Raw genomic sequence first — 21,036 nt, forward strand, 5'->3', positions numbered from 1 at the left:
TCATCAGCCCTCTGGAAACCTACAGTTTTCTTTTCCCATCCTCAGCACTGACGAGGATTTTACAAGGAAATCAGATCGGGGCTTCTCCTGGTGCACAGCTGTGATAGACTCGTCTCTTACACCAACAGGCCCCTCTCTGAATCAGCCAGAACATTGCAGTTACAAAAATGAGGCCTAAAAGCCCATGCGTTGGGGGCAGGGAGTGGGTAAGGGTGGTTTGTGAGTCTACCTTGCAGGAATTTTTCTTTCTTCTTTCAGATTTACAGAAGGGAAAAGTGAGACAACTTTCAAAAGGAAAAAAATCCACTTTAACAGGGTTTCTCTCCAGCTTGAAACATCTCAGGAAGTATCTGTGATGAAGCCAAGGCAGACCAGTGCATTAAAAGGCTCAGAAACGTAAAATACTACACCAGTACAGTCTGTGTTCCGGATGGGAACTGAAACATGGAACTCGAGCAGACGTACCTGCTGCCCACTTTCATCCCCCTGCATTTGTCAGGTGTATAGAACTTGGCCAGCACCTTTCAAAGTGACCATCGGATTCACACACAGGTTTTTTGAAATGAAGATCTAAAGCTTGTGTAACTAAATCCACCTTCAGTATTAGATCTCTGCTAATTCTAACTTGAAAATACTAGAATCACACATGTCTTCCTGATGTATGCTAAAGATCCTTTACCTTTCAAGGCAGCAGGATGGGGTGCAGCTAGGGGAGCAGGTTTCCATGTGGCTGCTGAGAGAGGAGGTGTGGCTTCACCTTCCAACATTCCTTCTTTGAAGTCAACTATTTTGTCTCCCCAAGTCATAACGATGGCCTTTAAACCACAGTGTTCTTTATTTTCTTCTAACAAGGAAGGACACTGCATGTGGTTGCTGGTGACTCCAAACTCAGTAAACAAAGATAGCTCAGAACACGGATGGTGGTTTTGGAGGCTTCACTAACGCAGACTTAGAGGCAAACTGAAGAAAATAATCCTGTGCCCAACACTCGCTTCGGAAACCCAACTAGCGCCTTTTATTGGCAAATGTAGTACCTTTGGGGAAAACATCCAACAGAGTGCTCGGTCTCCCAAGTCAAAGTAACGCAGGCACTGCCGAGGTTAAGATGACAAGAGGGACAACAGAGCAGACACACAGGCATCCGTGCCAGTCAAGGATATGCTAACCCTGAGCTGGGTGGTCCTCGCTGCATCAGGCAGGAACTCAGAGGAATCTGGGCTCTCAGGCCCCACTCCAGACTCACCAAATCTGAGACTAGGAAAGAAGTCCAGGAATATGTCTTCTATCAAGCACTTCAGAGAATTAGTCTGAGAATTACTTAGAAATTTATTTCATTTTTATTGGAAACTGAGATGCAGAGAGAAGAGACAGAGAGGAAGATCTTCCATCTACTGATTCACTCCCCAAGTGGCTGCAATAGCCAGAGCTGTGTTGATCAGAAGCCAGGAGCCAGGAGCATCTTCTGGGTTTCCCACATGGGTGCAGAGTCCCCAAGCATTGGGCTGTCCTCAACTGCTTTCTCAGGCCACAAGCATGGACATGCATGGGAAGCGGGGCTGCCAGGATTAGAACCAGTGCCCATATGGAATCCTGGTGCATGCAAGGTGAGGACTTTAGGCGCTAGGCTATCGCGCTGGACCCACAAGGCAGCATTTTTAAATTGGCTAATCTGAAGTAGTACTTTGAACCTATCCTATCAGTCACTTTTTCTGATCCTAAGAAAATGTCCAAAGCAGAGTAACTTCACAAAAAAAAAAAAAAAAAAAAAAAAAGAGGGTTATTTAGTCATGGTGCTGGAGGCGCAAGATCTAGGCACCTCATCTGTGACCTTCATGCTGGAAGATTTACAAGGCTCATCTGTCTGTTGATGTCTACTTCTGACCTTAAAAAGCCACCAGCAGCCATCCACAGGGGCCGCACCCTGACAACTTGATTCAGTCTAAGCACTTCCCCAAAACCCCATCTCCAGGCACTGTAGTTGGATAAGTTTGCAACCTCTTCGTTCACAAACTTTTAAATCTGGGCTTAAACCCTTATATGAGTTCAGAGACCAAATCATTCCTCAAACAGCAACATTTACTGAATTAACATTTTCCCAATGATCAGCCTTCCATAGACACCACTGAATAATTCACTCTACTCAGTCTGTACAATCAACAGAACCACCTCCCAGCCCAGAATGGGGGCTCTGACAATTTTCTGCTACCTGCTTCTAGTTTCTTTAGAAACTAAGCTGTGTTTCTCCATGTTTTAGCCATCTTCCCCATGTTCCTTCTGAGTCTAATATCACATGGATTTCTGATTTAAAATGAAGTTGATTCCTTTTACTTGTCATTAGAAAAACAGCAATATTAAATAATACCAACATTTTAACTGCAAACTCTAAATTTGCAATAAATATATACTAACTGAAAATTATTCGTGTCATTTATACCCCACCAATCAACCTCTTCCCCAACCCCTAAAAACGTATTTTTCCTGAAAGTGTTGTGAGAATGGATTGGGCATGGTGGTTGAAGACACACTTGCATGATTTGGATGCAGGAGAATCTACTCAGACAAAACTCCAAAACTGGAAACCACACAAATACGTTTTTAAAAAATTTAACATTCAACCCAGGTGAGGTGATTAAGAGAAGTCATTGAAACTAAAACTGAATTTCAGTTCAAGAACTAAAAGAAATTGCAGATGTGACCTCATCATGGGGCCAGTCCCCTAAGGAATCCTGTGGAGTCCATAACGTGTAGCAAGCAGAGGAAGGACGAATATGGTCCTAATATTAAAAGGAAAGGGAAAGATAAACCTCAGAACATTTCAAGCCACTCAGTTTGAACAATTTTCTGTAGAAAGTCTTGAGGCACTGCATTTAAACAGGTTTGAACACTTGGGGGGGGGAAAAATAAACCAAGTGACAATGTGCACATGAAATCATTATTTTAAGATTCAATCACAGGCCAAAACCCTTCTCAAGCCTATTTTACATAATTACTGGTGATCAAAGAATATTTGAGCTTTGCTATCTTTCTATCAGTAGAGCGACTGGAAAGCATCCCATTATGTTCCTAGTAAGAGGTTAAAAATGCGTGGGATAAATAATAAATACCACCCACGTTTTCATCAGGACAATACGATCAGGGGATAGATTAGGGTCCTAATTGAGTTTTCTTTATAAGCTTGAAAGTTTGACAGCATCCTCTCAATCCTGCTCTCCTTTCCTCCTCCCCTGCTTGAGTTCTTTTTTGCCAGCTTTCCAAAGCTACTATTCTGAAATGCTGCCATACTGACTCATACAAACCTGTGATTTTCCAGGGGCATAGTGCCCAACACAGGGACACACTTCAGTGCCTTCCACTGGAGCACCACTGCGTGGCGCAGGGTCTAGGAGCTGCAGACTGAGAACACAGGGTTAGAGGAATCCGTCTGAAATAGGTGTCCTTTAGAGCCACAGCTAGCAGACAGTGATGAATACCTATAGATCAAATATTTCGCGTTTTCAACTACTAAAGGAATGCGCATGTGCCCATTAATAAGGAACCAAACATGTTTGTTGGATGCTTAGTACTCTAGTCATTCCTCTACAGTCCCAAATTTCCCATAGGTAAAATCCTGACAAGCATGGATTTATTTCAATGCTAACATTTCAACAGTTATCTTTTTCATACACCTCATCATGTGGTAGGAACACTGCCAAACACATGGAGCAAATCATTTGATCTTAGCCCTGCACTGCGAAATGGTATTATTGTTCTGTTCTGCAGATGTAAAACTAAAGGCACAGAGCAATTAAGTAATTTGTCAAAGGTCACTCGGCTAATTAGTGATAGAATAAGAATTCAAACCCATATAGGCCAGCTCCAGAATCTAATTTTCTTCACCTATTATACTTGTGCTTAGTTTTGTGTTTGTGCCTAAAAGATTTTGTCCGCATTTAGAGAAATCTTCAGAATACATGCAGTTGTGACATTTAAAAAATCAGACATCTTTATTATGAAATCACAAGCATACGCAATATTTGGTCTCCTGCAACAGAAAAGAGGCATCCCCAGTAGGCAGAATCACTACTTGGACATAAGACTACGAAAGAAAAAACAAATTTGTGAAAGAAAAACAAATTCGTAAGCATTCTTAGTCCAGCAAAATAAAGGAAATATGAATCGTTAGACATCTATTCTTACTGATGCAAAATGTATCAAACTTCAGAAGTCTTCAAGAAATTAATGAAAAATGAGTATTTAAAAAATCTCTGTGAACATTTCAAAATTGCTTTGCATCCAGGTAAACCATCATTTCATTTTTTCCATAGACTTTCTGAAGAATATTAATCTTCAGCTATTCTTTGTACCACAGAACATTGATTTTACATCAGGAGCCTACAAAATATTTATAAAGGCGTTTGAAGATTTACTTATCATCTCAACGCCCCTGTATCATTTTCCCATAAGATTTTAAGTTGCCCAACCAAGAATTCTTACACTGTAGGTGTTTTCAAAGCCAGATGGGGAGGAAATTCCATCCTCCACGGTGCTGGCCTGGCACAGTACTGCACAGTCTGGTAAGGACACTGCGCACACCAGCAGGTATGAATGGGCTGCTTTGACAGGCTGCAATGCACTGTGTCACAATGATGCCTTCAAGGGCTATTGAACTGGGACACAGGCCTACCTTACACCCCTTCACACAGCACAAGATCTCTTTAAGAATTTTTATCCTCTCTTTGGCCCCTTAATAGTAATGCCGTCCTGGGCATTCCGGGAAGCATTGCCTCTGCTGTATCTCGGCCAGAAACACTGCTTCCTATCCACATGACTGATACCACTGGCCTACCGTCTGAACTTTCCATCTCCTCTTGTCTTTGCTCTCCTCTCATTTTCTTCCACCCCTACTTGGCTATCCCCGGACATCTCCACATTGAAGGAAAAACTCAATCCACAGCATGTCTGTTTAGGTGTTGCTCTCCTTTGATTGAGTTCATTGTTCAAGTATTCATGCCACATACTTAAAAAGTACTAATTGAGCACTGGTATTTGCCACTGTCCTTTGCCTTTGGTGCTAAGTAAAGACAGACAAGGATCTTGCCCTGATGAAGCATGCAAAGTAAATGATACAACTGGCAAAAAAAAAAAAAACAACAATCCCATAAGACTGGCATTATTCAATGGCAAGTGCAGCGGGAGAAAGAAGACACAGCCATGGAAAGCCCCTAAAGATGTATCTAGAGACTGGTGTAGCGATGTAGTAGGCTAATTCTTCAGTCCCGGGACTGGCTTGTGTCCTGGCTGCTCTACTTCCAATTTAGCTCCTTGTTTATGGCCTGGAAAGACAGTAGAGGATGGCTCAGGTCCTTGGGTCCCTCTACACATTTGGAAGACCCAGAAGAAGCTCCCAGCTCCTGATTTCAGAAAAGCTCAGTGCTGGCAGTTGAGGTCATTTGGAGAATGAACCAGTGGATGGAAGATATTCTCGTTCCTTCTCTCTCTCTCTCTCCTTCTCTCTGTAAATCTGACTTCCAAGTACAAATAAATAAAACTTCTAAAACAAAATATAGCTAGAAAAAGAAGGTGACTAGTCTCATTAAAGTACGGTATGTGAAGAGAAAATGAACTCTCGTACAGGTTCCTCCCTGACTGTCAGCAATGATTACGATGATAAACATCAAAGCCTCAGGTGTTTGCGACAGGGACTGATGAATGCATGGACAACCCCTATAGATATACTATTAGTCGTTAAAGGACAGGGATACCACAAGGAAAACTGCCACCGGGAACAGTACAGCAAGCACACCATCTGATTTCTTCAACAAATAAGTTATAAGGGAAAAAACGGAAAAGAAATCTTTGTCTGAAGAAATTGAGGAGATATATAAACCAATTATCATAGCCATACTCTGCTTGGATCTAAATCAACTAACTGTATCAACGAGGGAAAAAGAGAAAACTGAGAGAAATTAAAACGCTGATTAAAAATTCAGTAACATTAAGGAATTTACTAGTTTTTAAAGATGCATAATATATTAATATTTTTTAAATGTACTGAAATGATTACAGGTGAACTAATCAGATGTCTGTCACGTTCTGAAAAACAACACAGTGTAGTCAAAGGCATGAATGAGGCAAGATGGGCTATATGTTGATCAGGCATTTGGGTAAGGAACAAGCAAATAAACATCTCTTTTCCTGTTATGTGTCTCTTTTTCTCTTTCTCTGTCTTGCACTCTCACTCTCTTTCTTCTGTTCCAACGTATTTTAATTTAATTAAAATTTTTCCTGTAAAGTTTTCTATATAAAGAAGAAAGACATAGTAATGATACAGACTCCTCTGGACTTGGTAGATGGAGAAAAGACATGAGAACAACGAGGTGTAGGGCAAGATTCCAGGTATTTAGCTCCAAAGAGAACAAAGAATTGCACCACTCATTGAGACTGGGGACTTGGGAGAAGCAGATCCAAAGGGAGAGGATCATGAGTTCTGCTCTGGTACCCGACGAACACCAAGCTGGGAAGCCTGGCAAGGGTCTAGAGTACAGTGATCTGCATGCAATTTTTAGCTCTTAGTTTTTTCCAGTAACGTCTGCCTGCTATTGAGCCAGGCCTCTAGGCTGAGTCAGCCGGGATTCCAGAAGTCTGACAACCAAAAAGGCAACCAAAACCTGCTGCCTTCTCAAAAAGTTTGAGATAGTAATTTCTTAAAAACATCCTTAAGAAATGAGCTTATTGGGTTTCTCATATTAATTCCATTCGAGTTTAATCAAGTTACAATTATTATTATTATAATTAATAGTATTTATTTCCCTTCTATTAGTCTTTCTGACGCTTGTAACTTACTTATTGATCAGTTATTTGGCTGTGATTAGATTTACATGAGTTATTTATTGGTATCATTACATGAAGGTGTATTTTATTAGCTTTTTAATGAAAATTCTGTTGGTTTTTTTTTTGTCTTGTTTTTAAAGGATTTATTTATTTATTTGAAAGAGTTGCAAAGACAGGGAGAAACAAAGTGAAAGAGATCTTCTTTTCACTGGTTCACTTCCCAAATTATCCCATTTGCCAGGAGAGGGCCAGGTTGAAGCGAGGAGTCTGGAACTTCACCTGAGTCTACCACATGGTGGCAGAGGAGGCTTAACTCACTGTGCCACAAGGCTAGCACCTTTGTTTATTATTACTATTATTTTGAGAGACATAATACCTGAAGAAAGCTCCTCAAACTGGTTCACATCTCACAGTACCCACAATGGCTAAGACTGGGACAAACTGAGAGGCAGAAACTCAGTCCAGATCACCTGTATGAGTAGAGGGGTCCAGTTATTTGAGCCAACCCCTAAAACCCCCAAGGGTCTATGGAGTCAAGAGCCAAAGCTGGGTACTGTCTAAGCACTCCTGGGACATGAGAACGGGTTTCTTCATTGTCATCTTACAGGTTAGATTCAACACCTTAGTGTTGAATTAGTATTTTATCAGTATTTTAAAAAGTATGGGATGGTTCATGAATTAGTGTGTCATCCTTGTGTAGGGGCCATGCTAATCTTCCCTGTATCATTCCATTTTTAGTATATGTGCTGCTGAAGTGAGCACTCAGTATTTTTTTTTAAGACTTATTTACTTATTTGAGCAAGTTGCAGAGAGAGACAAAGAAAGAAAGAGAATATATCTCCTATCAGCTGGTTCATTCCCCAAATGGCTGTAATGACCAGGACAGAACTAGGTCTGTGCCAGGAGCCTGGACCTCCATGCAGGTCTCTGACATGGGTTGCAGAGGCCCATGTACTCTGGCTGTTTCAATTCTTTTTTTTTTTTTTCAAGATTTCTCTGTTTTTATTGGAAAGTCAGATTTATGGAAAGAAGGAGAGTTCACTCCCCAAGTGGCCACAACACCTGGAGCTGAGCCAATCCAAAGCCAGGAGCCAGGAGCCTCTTCCAGGTCTCCCACACGTGTATGCAGGGTCCAAAATTTAAAATCCAATACCATTTTTTGTAATATGTATTTTTACACATATTATGAAACAAAATGGCGTATAAAAAGTTTCTTAGCATGAAAATGAATTTAGAGTTCTAAATTCTATATTCCATAAACTTTCTGAAGAACCCTTGTTCTTTCCAGTCCCACATAGCAGAAATGGCATCTGGTTTTCTTGGTGTGTGTGACACACAGAGAGAAGGATGGAGAACAGGAATTAGCACTGTTTTTGCTGCTTCTCTTCTTTTATAATATTTACCAAAATGAAAAATTAGACATGTGGCCAAAAAAAATTAAAATCTGAGTCCGTTTCCTTAACTAGAACCCAGTTGCCTTTTAGTTAATGCCATTTTTTTTTCAGATACCAGCAATCACTTTTCAGCCACTCATTTTTCAGAGTTCTTGGAAGTCCAATGTTAGAGGTTTTGACAGGTTCTTTTTGTGAGAACTTGTAAGAGGCTGCACTGACGATGGACATTCCAACGAGATCCTGAACCTGCAATACTTCTCAGCAAATCAAACTAAAATGAAAGCCATCCAGACTCCACTAAACTTGCAGTCCCTGCCATCTTTTAGCTTTTAACTCAGTGAGGTTTCTGTCTCCACTTCTATTTTGTTCCACCTCTCAGTATAAAGTCCATATTGGAAAACTCATTGCTCTCATTTCCCTCTTAGTAAGTTTCTATGCCCCTTACCAATCTCATCCTAATAATTTGCAGATTTCATTTGGCTTCACATATTACCATTGTTGCTATTTCGAGGCCCTCCCAATTGCTGCACGACTTTCAACTCTAGATGCATTCTTGGGGTTTTTCCTTTCAATTAAATGCTTCCAGAAACAAAACTTTGGAAAATGGGTTCACCCTAGCTGACTCAAATCTGAAGGCTTTTCCAAAGAGACTTTACAAGGAAAATATCACTGGCTTAAAACCTCAAGCACTGACTGCAGTGTGAACTTGACCTTCATTTTTCGGATCTCCAGCAATGTAAAAATTCTAGCAAAGTAATAGTTGTTTTCTAAGATGGGCCCAACTCACTAGAATGTGTTTGCTCTTATCCAAAAGAATTTCAAGGTACAGTGTAAACTTGCTTTTTTCAGACTGACCAAATGAAAACAGCAAATCTCTTATTTATATTCTGGCTTAAAAGCTTTTCCTTTAATGGAAATTTTTACTCATCTTCCATGGAACATGGTATGAGGATGAGTGAGCTCAGTGAAGTATTGTGAAATTTTGCATATGCAAAATATGTTTTTTATTTCCTCCCAGGGGTGCCTTCGAAAGCAGCCAACCAAGTTTCTATTACGTTTTTAAAGCTACAGCATCATTCTCTGTCCTTATGACTCAAAGTGTGGACCGTAGACATCAGCAACATGTGAAAACCTATTAGAAATACAGAATTTTGGGCCTGACATAGGACATATTGACTCAGAATATGCATTTTATCAAGATCCTTGGATAATGAAATACACTTAAAAGTCTGAGCAGCAAGAAAACAATATGATAATCAAAGGACTACACTCTTGAGGTGTTAGAATCTCGGGAATGGAAGAAACTTCACAATGGTACTACAGAAGGAAACAGGTCAGAACAGAATCATAACACCAGGCAATGTTGGATCCTATCACATAGGAGATTTGGGCAAAGGTACATTGGATAGTAACAAACTATAACAAGTCCTGAGGGAGAGAATAATGACCGAAGACTTCGCACACACACTCTAACATTATCTAAAGAAATATTTATGTTTATATATTTTAATTTTTAAATTTCATAACAACTGTGTAAGGAATACACGAGTATTGTCAAATTTTAAAGAGGTGAATACTGAAGTTCATTGACTTTAAGTGGCCTACACAAAAATTACACCAAACGTAATTAATACTGTGCCACATTTAAAGCTAGATTTATCTAGCTCCAAAGAATTTGCAGAACCAAGCTATTCTCATTTGACTATCTTCTCATTCCCCAAGACAATGTTGTTTACAGTGCTAAAACTAATCCTTTCATTATTCTAGCAGGTAACCTTATTAAGAATCAACCATAGGGCTGATGTTGTGGCTGGAATTGTACAGCTGCCACCTGCCACACCAGCACCCCCTAGGGTCGCTGGGTGGTGACACAGCAGCTTCTGCATTTCAGCTCCCTGCTAACAGCCTAGGAAAAGTAGTGGAGGATTGCCCAAGTTATGGGTCCCTGCCACCCATGATATAGGCACAAATGAAGCTCCTGGCTCCTGGTTCAGCATGATCCAGCACTGACTCTTGTACCCATCTGTGGTGTGAACCAGCAGATGGAAGACCTCTGCTTCTGTCTATTCCTCTGTCTCTGTAACTCTGGATGTCAAATAAACAAATGTATCTTTTTTAAAATTAGGACAAAAATCCTATTTTCAAATAAAATGTTGTATGTGCCCTAAAGACATTGAGGGTTACTTTTCTTTTTTAAGTCCCCAAAATTTCACAGCAATAGAGTCTGTTAAATTCAAGCCTTCACAAACGTCTCCCATTAAGATGGCATTTTCTACCTTAAATTATTCTGAACACTAAGTTACTATCTAGTAAAATCCATTACCTTGAATGTATGTCAATTAGTGTTAGCTGTAAGAGCTCTCCTAATGGAATCAGTGAGAAAATTTTTTAAAAAAAAGGGAGAGAGAGAAGAAATTGAACAAGATTGTTCAATTATTTCTGGAACAAAAGGCTGCATTTAATATCTGCAGAATTTCATCCTCCAAAAACCTCTGAAAACTCACATTTAAAAAGTTATGCTTATAGGTACATTGTGGAACCATAGAGATTCGTAGAAAGAACCAATATTCCCAACATTTTGCCAGTGGATACTTAAGACAATGTCATGCATTAATTTTAATAACACCGGATCTCCTATAACTTAACTGGAAGTGAAGATGGTTTAATCTGGAAAATTCACACTTGATCACTGAAAGAATAGCCACAGTATTGCCAAAGGTTAATGATGACCTATAAATGAAGTATTAGTAAAACTGTTTTATGAAATGTGAAAGTTAAAAAAAAGTTCTTTAAATATCATGTCATCAGGAATGATTTTAAATATGCAGGAATAAGTAAATTGATAAGCAAAACATTTTAGGCAAACTGTAACAGTCCTCTCTATGCTCTTAAACTCACATTTATTTCAGTTAGCCAAAAGAGCATTTGTAGAATTTCCTCATTGTGTAAATGAATGAAGGCTAAGCTTCCCAATATTCAGACATATGAGAGTATTGGTTAATACTCAAGAAAAAGAAACAGAATCATATTACAGGAGTTAATAATAAGCTGTGTACCAAAAAACAAACATAGAGGAAGCAGCAACGGACTGGATGTGACCAGGAAACTCTTAACAGGAGATGCCGTCTGAGCTGAGTCGACAAGAGAACGGGGCAGAACAGAAGAGAGGAAACGTTAAGAGCTCTCGTGTGCTCAGGAAGTCCGGGAGAGTGACCTGTGCAGAAGTGTCTTGATCACCACACGTATGGGAGACGGCAGCTGCACTTGGAACAGGAAGTAATATTTGAGCCTGCTTACCCCAGAAGGGGTTAAGGACAAGGTGGGAAAACCACGGAATCTTAATAGAATTACCTGGCAGACCACCTTCCTTCTAAGATGGCCTTGCTTCAACAAAAACACGACTTTCCTGTGTGTGAAGCTGGTTGACACAGAATGATGGTGCCAGCCTCGAGATACAAGCCAAGTCTTGTTCCTGAGGAAAAACGTTTTGGGAAATTAATTTTACTTGAAACCAACTGAAAAGACCAAATGAGGAGACTTGGACCTCTAAATCTTAGTCAAGCTTTCTTGATCACATCTCTCTCCTTTGTCTTAAGATGCCTTCCTTTCCTTGTAACACAATGAGAGAGCCACCTGTCTCTTAAACTGAGATGCTCACTTTCATTATATTATATGGACCTTTGTATAGCTCATTATAATAGACATTAATTTTTGGACGGTAATGATATTATTTACACAAGCCCATGACTCACATTTTGAGACAGAAACACATTTTGAAAGCAAAGCCCAGTGTGGTCCTTACTTGACAAATGGAGTTTTCCCCAAAAGCAAACATGCCCTTCCACTAGCAGAGAACCTGCGTGAAACTCAGTGTAAGTAGCTTTAGCAGAGCTATTTAATCTCCTTTTTTAACCTACAATATCCTAAACTCAAAGCGTTCTAGCATGTAATTACAAAAAAGTATTAAGATATATCCAAGAATTTGATTTAATATGTCTGTTTTAGTCTTAATCAAATAGGATTCATTGTACATTTTCTTAAAAATACACTTTATCATAAAAAGTTCTAAGGATGAGAAAGAATAAAAGCAGACATTGCTAGTCAAATCACGGACAACTTCCCAAACATATCTAATATCACTAGTAGCATTTAACGTTCTTATTGAGGTGCTAGCCAGCAATTTTATAAGGGAAGAAGTAAAATAGACATGAATTTCTCCAAGAAAATAAACATTATTATTGTCAAGTAACACACTGATTTATTTAAAGATATCAAAACGTGATCGTAGTAAATTGATCAACTAGATGCAACTTTGCAGTAAACAGATTACTTCTAGAATTGATATTAAGAAAAGAAGGTTCTGAGAAAATTATAAAATCAGGATTGACATACAGCTAAAATAAAACCATCAGAGTGATATGGGTGAAATTGACATTTTTTTTTTTAAAAAAAAGTCTTAGCATAGGAATGTAGTAGTGATGTAATATTTCAAAGCTGTTACAGAAAAACTGGATGAATTAAACCACTCAAAATAATTCCAGTTTGTTAGCTGGGAACTGTCACACTTTGCACACACACAGGGCTGGTTTCCCTCACTGATAAAGGTCCTTGGAAATCTGTACAAAGGTCAATAACTTAGTAACAGAAGAGTTATCACAAAAAATAGAAACACATATAACTTAAGAATCATAAATTATCAGTTCCAAGTTTAACTATTATTTTTTAACATCTTAAAGATCCAACTGAGCCTTCAAATCGGTTTCTCTTTCAATTTGATAAACTATAGTATATAAGGTTTTAAATTCTACCACATCGTAAAATTCGAGGGCGACGTTTATCAGCGTGGCAGTGAAGAAGTCACTTGGGATGCTCATACACCATGACACGGTCCCTGCGCCCGAGTCCCAGCCCCGCTCCCCCATCCGGCTTCCTGCTAATACACACCGGTTCAGGCAGCAGACAGCAGACGGCAGCTCCAGCAGCCGGGTCCCTGTCACTGCGTGGGAGACCTGACCTGCATTCCTGCTTGTTTGCTTGTTGGTTAGGGGAGCTAAGTAGTGACTGCGAGAGTCTGTCTGCCAAACAAATAAAAATAAATAACTGCTTACAAACATAAAATCAAAGCTAGGATGAAGTAACAGCTTTACCTACCATACTGACAAACAGAATTCAAAACAAAAATACTTTCGGCCAAGTGTGACCCAGCAGGGACTTATCCACTCTTATTACAAATGAAAGTCACTGCAGCCTTTGTGGAAAACAATTGGCAATATGAAAAACAAAATACATATACTGTGATCTAATAACTCTAACTCTAGAGTATTTTCACATGTGTGAAATGAAGCAGGTATATTTAAGGATATCACTGTTTATAAGAGCAAAACTATTGAGAAACTACTCTATATCTCTGAGAAATTATTCTATACCTAATATGGAATATATGCAGCCACTTACACTAACAAGACAGCTCTTAAATAGACTGATCTGAAATAACATCCCAGATGCATTTCTGTTAAGTGAAAAAAGCTAGATCAGAATATATAAAATATTATAATTTTTAAGGTTAAGGATAATTGATACAGCTATGCACACAACATCTGTGTAAATACACACAAAACTATGTAAGTGTGGTTCCCTCTGGGGAGATCTCGGTGACTGGATGACAGGGAAGGGTAGGGGACTTCCTCTTCTCCATTTATCATTGTGTGCCGTAGAGATGTACATGTGTACACGAAAGCAACTTAGCTTAGCCTGCTGCAACAAAACCTCTCAGACTGGGTAATTTACAAACCAAAGGGACATACTGCTCACTGCTCTGCAAGACCCGGGTGTCCACACGTTCACTGTCCGGTGAGGGGCTGTTCCTCAGAGACGATGCCTTCCATGTGCCCTGATGCGGCAAGCACTCTTAGACATCTTTCTTAGAGCAAGCCCTCGTGATCTAATCTCCTCCTAAGACCACCCTGTGACACCATCACCTTTGGATTTAGGTTTTCAGTACGTAAATATGGAGCAGAGACATGCATTTGGCCTGTGGGTGAAGCCACCAGCTGGAAGGCCTACACATCCTACTGGGGTAACTGGGACTGGACCCCAGTTCGGTTTCTCATTCAATTTTCCTGCTCATGTATACCCTGCCAGGCAACAGGTGATGCCTCAATCACTTGGGTCCCTGCCACTCAACCTTTGTGTGAGATCTTAACCGAGTGCCCGGATTCAGCCCAGTCTCGTCCAGGACACTGTATTTGGTGAGTGAACCATATGGGAGCTCTCTCTTCTCTGCCTTGCTCATTCACTCTCATTCCATCTTCATCTCTCAAATAGAAACAAATGAAAAACATTAAAGGAGACACAAACATTCTGATGATAACACTGTCACAAACACATTTTTAGGTAAAAGATTACAAATTGCACCTCAGTGTTCCTAAAGATTGTATATCCCTTAGGAATTTAGCATACAAAATGTCCAGAACTACTGACCGCCACGGTCACTGCTTCAGTGAGAACATTCGTGCCCAATCAAGCAACCTGCCCAGGACCACCAGGTTATCTCACCGTCCGTTCCAATGCACAGGGGCCGTGATATTATTTCATTTTTATTAAATAATAAATTACTTAGAGGAGGGCCAACTTAGTTACCTACTCACTTAATTTGGACCTAACCAGAGGGGGAAAAAAACCCAGAAAACTATACTAGGAATGTGTGTTGGTAGACACTCTGAACTACTCTAAGAAAGGTGAGTAACAGAAGATTCAGCCCAATGCGCTCCTCAGATTGTCTACATTCCAGAATACCGTCCCCATCTAGTAAAAAGAAACCACCAACTACACAGGGATTGCTGGTTTGTTACCTGTGTCAGTTTGCTCCAGAGGTCAAATGATACTAAACTCATAAACTTCTCTCCAATTACATCCCAAATAGAAAAGAAATTACAACAGATAGCAGTTCAAAAACTGAAACACTGTCAGCAGGTCTCTCTTCTGGGAGGTTCTGGTGACTAAGTGATGTCTGTCAAACTACCAGCCTATTACTAGCTAAACATGACAAGCCAGTGAACCCTTCCTCAAAAGCTCTTGTTGTGCCTGGCGCAACAGCCTAGTGGCTAAAGTCCTCACTTTGCATGCGCCAGGATACCATAAGGGCACTGTTTTGTGTCCCAGCTGCTCTGCTTCCCATCCAGCTCTCTGCTTGTGGTCTGGGAAGCAGTCACAGATGGGCCAAAGCCTTGGGACCCTGCACCCGCGTGGGAGACCTGGAAGAGGCTCCTGCCTCCTAGCTTTGGATCAGCTCAGCTCTAGTTGTCTGGTCGCTTGGGGAGTGAATCAGCAGATGGAAGAACTTTCTTTCTGTTTCTCCTTCTCTCTGTAAATCTGACGTTCCAATTACAAAAAGAATAAATAAATCTTTTTTTTTTTAATGTTTCTCTTGCCTCTGGCAGCAGTAGCTTCACCCAACAAAGACTATCATAGATGAAGGATTTTGATTTCTGGAGTATTCATCACATTTAGGTCTGGCTGCTTGCACGTGCTCAGCTGTTTTCATCATTTTCCTCCTCTTTTCCTGGCAAATGGCAGGTCTGAGTCAGGTGTTTCCTTTCCATGGATGTCTGGCCAAGCATACATGATGATTCTAGGGATGCACTCAGAATCTATAAAACCTAATCCTTCATTACAGACATAAATCTCTCCAAAAATTCAAAAATTCTTCATACTTTATCTAAATTTCTATAAGGTCCTAAAGTGAAATTAGCATTATATATATATATTTTTTTAAATAAAAAAAAACTACATTATTAGTTCAAGTGAAAATGCACACACACACACACACACACACTCCTGCTTCTATGTAGGACATATTCTTGGCTCCTGAACTGTTACAGCATTTTATTTAAATGTGGAAGTGGGAAATTCAGTTTCAGTGCTTTCTAATTTTGTAACAGAAAGTTGTACATTATAATATCCAGAGCTCTTAAGCATAGAGGAAAACACCACTGTATACCTAGCAATGGCTAAGGTGTGAATTGACAGCCTTTAAGCAAGTAAACTTGAATATAATCAAAAGTTTTAAAATCTTGATACTTTGATCAAGCAATCATACTTCTTAAAAACAAAAAGAAAACTTAAGAATACAAGAAAGTATTTTACCTCAAAAACTTTCCTGTCATTTAAGTAAAATTAATTGGTAAAATGAAATGTAAACATAACAAAATGATTCTGAAAAAGATTATAATTTCCAGAACCATGGGGTAAGGCCTTCCAAATATTCACTCATCTAAAAAGCAAGAATAGCACTGTCAAAAATTATAAAAGTCCACCTTTCCCGAGCTGTCATAAGTGTAATGAAAAATATGCCACAAGGGAAGTTCACTGGAAGATATGAGCTAGCAGAAGTAAGAGAGCTCCTGAAGACAGATCGTTGAGCTTTATCCAGTGTGGGAGACAAAAACAGAAAGAGCAGAACCACCGAGCTGTGCAGGACACCAGGAAGGACACCAACACACAAAGAACCGGAGACCTGGATGCAAACAAGAGAGACCTGGGGGAGAAAGACGATCTGACTGCGCATCTAAGATCACCAAGCTCCAAGTAAGACGAACACAGAATAAGGCGTACTCAGGTACATCACCAACTGTAGGAAAACAAAGAATCTTGGAAGCAGCAAAAGTGACCTGTCACACATACAGAATGTTATTTAGATAGATATTGATTTCTCATCAAATATCGCTGAGGCCAGAAGACACGTTTAATTAAAGTGGTAAAAGAAAATGACTACGCCAAACAACAGCCGAACTGTTGCTAGAAAAACAAAGAAGAAATGAATAAGATAGTCTCAAATAAAAAAAAAACGTAAGAGGATGCACTGCTAATGATAAATGTATCTAGCAAAAATTACCAAAGGGAGTCCTTAAGGCTGAAATGAAAGAACACTACCCAGGGCCAGGGCAGCAGTCTAGGGGCTAAAGTCCTCGCCTTATGTGCCAGGATTGCTGTGGGCACAATGTGGGAGCTGGTTCATGTTGCAACTGTTCTGATTCCTGTCCACCTCCTTGCTTGTGACCTGGAAAAGTAGTAAAGGACAACCCGGGCGGGAGACCGGGAGGAGGCTCTTGGCTCCTGGCTTCAGATCAGCTCAGCTCCAGCCATTGCAGCCACTTGGGGAGTGAACGAGCAGACAGAAGATCTTGCTCTCTGCCTCTCCTTCTCTCTGTGAATCTGCCTTTCCAATGAAGATCAATAAAACTTAAAAGAAAAAATCAGATCTAAATTCAGCATATAAGGGTAAATATAAAAGACAACCTAAATTCATATTTGTTTATAGTTCTTTGTTCTTCCTGTAATATTTAAAATAAACTGCATAAAACAACACTACAAAAATGTATTGTGTGCTTATAGCATATCAATGGGTTTGTATAACAAATGTAAGACAAAAATGGGGGAAAGCACTATGCCAGAAAAGCATTTTCAGACTTAATTGAATTAATTGGTATCAATATAGACTAGATTACTTTAGGATTTTGATTTCAATTTCCAGTGCAAAAACTAAGAAAACAACATTCTAATTTTCTTTCAGCCTATAGTATATTTATGTAATATATTATAGTAAATACTCATATATCACGTGTGTGTTTGTGTGCATAACAAAAGTTGTTGCTTTAGTTCATTGGTTCTAGGATCCAAACAAAGCCCAAAGATATTCAAATCTTTTATACACAGCACATACTATTTGCATATAACACAAAAACTTCTTCCCATATACTTTAAATAATCTCAACATTGTCTAAAATACCTACTATGTTGGAAATACCATGCAATAGTCATAATATTGTATTGCTTAAGGAATAATAACGAAAAGGAAAATCCGTACATATTAAGTACATATGCAATTTTTAAAATATTTTTTCAACTGTTAGCTTAATCCACAGAGGCAGAATCAATGGATAAGGTAGAATAACTATGCAATAAATTATATAAGTATAGATCGCATATTATAAGCAGATATATAGTACTCTTTTCCTAGTATAGAACTGAAAATTACATAAATAATTACTTAATTATTTTGTTTTATTATACATATATAAATGATATACAGTGAAAAAATATTAAATTTAGATTAGGTTACTATAAACAATGGTCTACTAGTAAACATCCACATCACAATAAAAAATACAGGAGCAATGGAAGTTTTGAGGAACAAAAAAATACACAAGACAAATAGGAAATGGCAAAATAACAGATTATAAACCCCATTTCATCAGGAATTATATTAAATATAGGTAGACCGACTAATCCATTCAAAAGTCAGAAATTGCACAAATGTGATTTTTTAAAAAGGTAGGGTACAGCTACACGCTATGTAGGAGAGACATATTTTGGTTGCCAACCCAAATAGTCCTGGAGAATAACAGGAGAAAAGAGCACAGGCTACACCAAGAGAGTCAAAGGGCAGGAGCAGCCACACTGCCTCAAACAGAACCGTCCAGGAGCTGAAGGGCATCAGAGCACACAGGAGATTCAGATAGGAGGCTGTGACCCTTGCAGACATATGAGAACCTAAACAGAGGCACAAAAAGCATGAAGTAAAAAATGGGGCAAAAAATTAAATCCAATAAAACCACAAAAACAACACTATTGGGTTGAGACTTCACTACTCCACTTCCAACAGTAGAACAAGAAAGCCAAAGATCAACGAGAAAACAGAAGACTTAGACAACACTATCAATCACCTGGGCCTAAACAGACATATCCGGAACATTCCACTCCCACAAGCCATAATACACACGCTCCCCCACTGCACAGGCAGCATTCTCTAGGATGGACCATATGTTTGGCCGCAAAACAAATCTCAGTAAATTTTTAAAATATTTAAATCACAAAAACATGTTCTTCCATCACAATGTAATAAAATTAGAAATCAATAGCAGAAGAAAATTTGGAAATTAAGAAATATGGAAATTAAGCCATGCACATACAAAAACCAGTAAGTCCAAGCATAAACAAGAGAAATTAGAAAATGCTTTGAGATGAATGAAAATAAAAACACGATACACCAAAACGGATGCGACCTAACTACAGCATCATTTACAGAGAAATTGGTACCTGCAAATACTTACATCTAAAAACACGAACAAAATCAGATTCAAAAAATTAACAAAAGTAGAGCAATTAAACCCAAAGCACTTGGAAGGCAGGAAGTAATACAGTGTAGAATGGAAATAAATGAAACATATTTTTTTTTTAGAAAAAGGAATAATTCAGTGAAATCATAACTACATCCTTTTAAAAAGATCAACAGAATTAGTAAAACTTTAGCTCGACTGAGCAGGAAAGGAGAGAGCAGACTAAAATATCTAAAATCAGGAAGGAAGACGGACACGCTGAGAATGACTTTGAAGAAATGGGAGGGATTTTAAAGAGCATTCTGTGAACAATAATTTGTTGGTGAATATGATCATCTATATGAAATGGGGAAATTACCAGAAACAAGCTACTGAACCTAAGCAGAAATTAAAACATCTAAATGTGTCTTCTAAATACAGACAATGTATTAGCAATGAAAAAATTTCCCACGATGAAATGTTTTGGCAAAATAGGTTGAAATCCTTCATTAAATTTTAAAAGTAAACGAACAAAAAGTAAAGGAACAAACACCAGCCTGTTTTATAAGGCTAGTGGTATCCAATAAATAAATAACCAAATATATTACAAGAAAAGAAAACCAGAGATTAATATCCCTGGTTAATATAGATACAAAAATATTTAACACATCAAATTGAATCCAATAGCATACAAATCTATATACCATGACCAAGTGAGCTTTATTCCATATTGTACAAGATTGGTTTAAACATATGAGAAATTAGCCAATATGACAAACTATATTAATGTAATACGAAGAAAAGTACAGGATCATCTCAATACACGTTAAAAATGTGTTTGACAAAATCCAGTAGCTACTCACTGAAAAGAGAGAGGGGGAGAGGATTCAAAGTAACAACTTACTTAAAGGTGAAATGAACTATGCCTCTGCTAAAATGAAAAGAAAAAATACCTTAGCAACCACCTTCTCTTCTCTCCTCAGCAGTACTTAACTTATAAAAATTTCAAGGGGCTGGCAACGTGGCACATTCATCAAAGTGGCCACCTGTGATGCCAGCATTCTATATGGGCACCAGATTGTGTCTCAGCTACTCCATTTCCAGTTCAACCCCTTCCTAATGTGCCTAGGAAAGCAGTGGAAGATGGCACAATTCCCTGGGGCCTGCACACACCTGGGGGGCCCATGCACCCACACAGGAGACCCAGAAGAAGTTACTGGCTCCTGGCTTCAGCTTGGCAGAGTCTGGTGGTTGTGACTATTTCAGGAATGTATCAGCAGATGGAAAGTTGCTGCCTCTGCTGTGTCTCCTAATCCTTCTGGATAATTCAGCCCTTCATATAAAAAAAAACAACAGAAACAAAACGTTTTCGAGCCCATGGTTCCCTCAAAATCACCAGTTTATAATGTTTTGCAATATTTTCTGTCTCAGGGAAGCAGAGAGAAATGGAGAAGATGGAAGACCTGTTTGTGACACACACACTTAAGCCCTATTAAATGTACTGCATGGGAGTTAAAATTTTCCCTTTTCCTACATAACCGTGATAAAATTATCATACACACAACATTTAATATTAATATGGCTAAATATACAGTCTTGTCTTTTTAATAAAGAAAAATAACTTTTTGACTTTTCATTTGTTTTTTGCTTTATTTGAAAGGAAGAGGGACAGAAAATCAGATGTGCCCCTTGTTGGCTCACTCCCTCGAATGCCTACAAGCAGCCAGGGTTGGATC

General features: G+C 38.9%; 1 protein-coding gene and 1 non-coding gene across 3 annotated transcripts in view; both read right to left on the bottom strand.

The window, feature by feature from the left end:
• Nucleotides 1–21,036, bottom strand: part of BMPER (BMP binding endothelial regulator) — a 231,678-nt gene that overhangs the window by 130,664 nt on the left and 79,978 nt on the right. The gene's annotated exons all lie outside the window — the stretch shown is intronic.
• LOC121145950 lies at nucleotides 7,466–7,572 on the bottom strand. The gene has a single exon (XR_005882112.1). It is a non-coding gene; the product is annotated as a U6 spliceosomal RNA (small nuclear RNA).

This window comes from Ochotona curzoniae, unplaced genomic scaffold (assembly GCF_017591425.1).
Source record: "Ochotona curzoniae isolate NIBS_2020 unplaced genomic scaffold, NIBS_Ocur_1.0 scaffold_3835, whole genome shotgun sequence".
Taxonomy (NCBI): domain Eukaryota; kingdom Metazoa; phylum Chordata; class Mammalia; order Lagomorpha; family Ochotonidae; genus Ochotona; species Ochotona curzoniae.